We start from the raw sequence: 4,038 nt of genomic DNA, 5'->3' as shown, positions 1-4,038 counted from the left end.
TCAAAATCTTAAAAATAGAAATATCAATATCATATGACCTAGTAATTCCACAACTGGTATTAATTCCAAGAAAATTGACACTAATTGGAAAAGATACATGCTCCCCTATGTTCACTGCATCATTATTTACATAACCAAAACATGGAAACTATCTAAATGACCATCAATGGAGGGATGGATAAAGAAGATGTGAGATATATGTGTGTGTGTGTTTATATGTTTATATTTATGTTTATATTTATATGTTTATATAATACATACACACACACACACACACACACATATATATATATACATATATAATGGAATACTATTTAGCTAGAAAAAAAGAATGAAATCTTGCCATTTGCAACAACTGGATGGATCTTGAGACTATTTTGCTAAGTGAAATAACTCAGATAAAGCCAAATACTGTATAAATTCTCACTTATATCCGGAATCTAAAAAATAAACAAAAACAAAATAAATCTCATAGATACAGGGAACAGATGGGTGGTCGCCAGAGGGGAGGATCTTGAGGGCTGGGCAAAAATAGTGAAAAAGAGCAATGGGTACAAATTTCCAGTAACAAAATAAATAAGTCATCTGGATGTGATGAACAGCATGGGAACTATGGCCAATAATATTGTATTGCTAACTTAAAAGTTGCTAATAAAGTAAATCTTAAAAGCTCTCATCACAAGGAAAAAAATGTAACTTTGTATGGTGACAGATGGTAAATAAACTTAATGTGTCGTTCATTTTGCAATGTATACAAATAGCGAATCATTATGCTGTAATCCTGAAACTAATATAATGTATCTCAATTATGCTTCAATAAAAAAATAAAATAAAAATAACAGTAGTCCCATTACGAGTTCATGCCAATAACATTTTTACAAAAACAACTATTTTTAAAAAATGAAAATAAATTAATGAAAAAAGTGATATTCTCTTCATTTTTACAAATTTTTCAATGTCTGGCTTAAAGGAAAACAACCAAATTTTCATATCTGCTCTCTTCATTCAGTCTATTGGGTTTGTAGTTTTGGTTGAAGTATTTGAAAAACATCGGGTCTCACACAAATATGCAGTTTGAAATGAGGGGACTTTGCAAACATGCTGAAAATTTTCTTAGATCACACTTTGAGAACCACTGCCCAGGAGTTGCATTGCTTTCCAAAATAATGTTAAATTATTTTTTAAAGTGGTTTTTAAAGTGGTTTTACTAGCAGTGTATACAAGTTCTTGTTTATGCCCTTGAAGATATTTAATGTTGTCAGGTTTTTATATCATTTAAAATCTCTGTTTAATAACCATTTGATAGCAAATGATGGCATATAATGGCTTTAATTTTCATTTATGTGATGAGTAACAAATTGAACATCTTAGGGCTATGCATGTTTCTTTTTATTATAACACAAATCAAATCTTTTGGCCATTTGAATATTGAGTTATTTATCTTTTTTCTTGATTTGTTCTTTTTATATTCTGGATATTGTTCCTTGGACATCTGAATACTGCAAATCCCTTCTCCCATTTTGTAACTTGCCTTTTTGTTTTCTTTATGCTAAGTTTTAATTAAAGGTTATAAATTTTAATGAAGGGAATTTTATCAACATTTAATTTTATAATCTGTTCTTTGACAACCTAGTTTAAAAAAGGTTTTCCTATCCCCCAATCATAAAAATGTTCCTCTAAACTTCCTTTCAAAAGCTTTTTGCTTTCCACATTTAAGCTGTCAGGCCACCAAGAATTGTGTATGTTGTGAGGTTGGATTGTTGTGTATCTATAACCATTAGTGCCATATTAACTTACTAAATTGCCCATGCTTCTCTCCTGCATTAATCACCAGTTTTTTATACATCAAATCTCATTTATGGTTGGGTTTATATCTTGACTCTCTATTGAATCTACTTGGCTATCGCTTCTCGGCCTTTTGGCTAAGATCAAGTGTAGTATCTGTTCTTATCAGTTGACTCTACTTGGCTATTTTTCTATTTCTGACCAATACTATAATATCTTTATTACTCTAGGTCTAATTAGTCTTGACATAGAATAGTGCTGACCACTCCCAACTTTGTTAGGAACATCTTGGACTGTTTTTATTCTCTTATGTTCCATATAAATTTCAGAATTACATATTCATTACAATACATAGGGGAAAAAACTTGGGAATTTAGTTGGTGTTACACTAAGTCTATGGATAAAATTGGGAAGGACTGACATCTTTATAAAATTGAGTTTTTCTATCCTTGAATATAGTATACCTCTAAATTTTTTCTTGGTCTTCATTAATATCCTTTGAATAAATATAAAATTTTGTCCCATAAAGTTCTTATATGACTTCTGTCAGATTACTGGATCCCTTATATTTTTTACATACTGTTATTATAAATAAAATCCTTTTAATTTTTTATATTTTTAATTATTACTGGAATATAGAAATGTAACTAGTTCTTTTTTATGTGACATTTTAGTAAATCTTCTTCTTAATAATAATAATTTGTCAGTAGCTTCCTGGGAATATTCTTTGTAGATCTTTGTGTATAGCTATGTTCTCAGCATATATTAATTTTATTTCTTCTTTCTAATTCTTATATAATTTTTTTTGCCTTATTGGACTGGCAAGAGAATCAAATATAGTGATGAACAGAAGTATTGATGGCTGGCATCTTGTCAGGTAACTTATTTTAAAGAAAATATTTTAAAGTTTTACCATTAAGTACCATGATTGTAAAAAGATTTTATTTTTGCAGATACCCTTTATCAGTTTAAGAAAAGTCATTCATTTTTATACTAAGAACTTTTTTCATGAATAAAATTTGAATATTATCAAATGCTTCTGCATCTTTAGAAGATTTATGTTTTTCCCCCTTTAAGTTGCTAAATATGATAAAATATGCATTGATGGAATTTCTCATTTGAGTCACACTAGTATTTCTGTAATAAACCTATAATAGATTTGATATACTTTTTAAATTTTGTTATTATTGAATTTTAATATAATTTAATATGATTATATTATGATTACATAATTATATTATATTGTATGTTATAATTATATATTAAATAAATATATAATTATATTATATAAATATGTAATTATAATTATATAAATATAATTATATAATTACAATATAATTTATTATCAAGTTAGCTAATATTCAGTGTATACAGTGTGCTCTTGGTTTGGGGGATGAATGAAATACTACTTGGCAATGAGAAAGAATGAAATCCTGCCATTTGCAGGATGGATGGAACTGGAGGGTATTATGCTAAGTGAAATAAGTCAGAGAAAGATAGATATATGTTTTCACTCATATGTGAAACTTGAGAAACTTAACAGAAGACCATGGGGGAAGGGAAGGGGAAGAAGTAGTTTCAAACAGAGAGGGAGGCAAACCCATAAGAGACTCTTGATATACTTTTTTATACATGATGGGATTCCATTTGTTCATTTTGTTTGGAAATTTTTACATCTATGCTCAAGTGATGGATGACAGAGGGTAGCGATTTGCCTCTCACAAAGTTCTTGTATAGTGTTGGTTTTCAGTTTACACTAAAAGTCTCATAAAATTATTTGGGACGTGTTCTTTCTTCTTCTTTCTCTGCCAGATTTTATGTTCAGAAATAACGTGTTCTTTGAATGTTCAGTATACTACTTTGTAAAACTACTTGGGCTTTACATTATTTGGGTGGGAAATTTTTAATATGTTTTAATTTCTTGAATAGTTAAAGAACTATATATGTTTTCCCTTTTGTTTTTCTTTTCCTTGATTCAAATTTGGTTGTATCCTCCTAGGAATATATCCCTTTTGTGGATATTTTCAAATTTATTGGCAGAAAGTGGTTCATATTAATCTTTTATTCTTTTAAATCTGTATAGCTTTTGTTGTAATGACTCCCTAAATTTTAAAATATTAAAAAGTTTTACAATTATCTGGTCAATCTTGTCTAACTTTTATAAATTTTATTAATCTTTTGAACCACAAATCTTAGATTTTGTTGAATTTCTCTATGTTTGTTTTCTATTTCATCATTTTCTGCTTTTATCTA

General features: G+C 28.5%; 1 pseudogene; it reads left to right on the top strand.

Annotated features, from left to right (window-relative positions):
* Positions 1–1,902: 1,902 nt before the first annotated feature.
* LOC122241803 lies at positions 1,903–2,053 on the top strand (annotated as a pseudogene).
* Positions 2,054–4,038: the final 1,985 nt, after the last annotated feature.

Source organism: Panthera tigris, chromosome C1, assembly GCF_018350195.1.
Source record: "Panthera tigris isolate Pti1 chromosome C1, P.tigris_Pti1_mat1.1, whole genome shotgun sequence".
Lineage (NCBI taxonomy): Eukaryota > Metazoa > Chordata > Mammalia > Carnivora > Felidae > Panthera > Panthera tigris.
The sequence above is the reverse complement of the archived record's forward strand: the minus strand, read 5'-3'. Positions and strand labels throughout refer to the sequence as shown.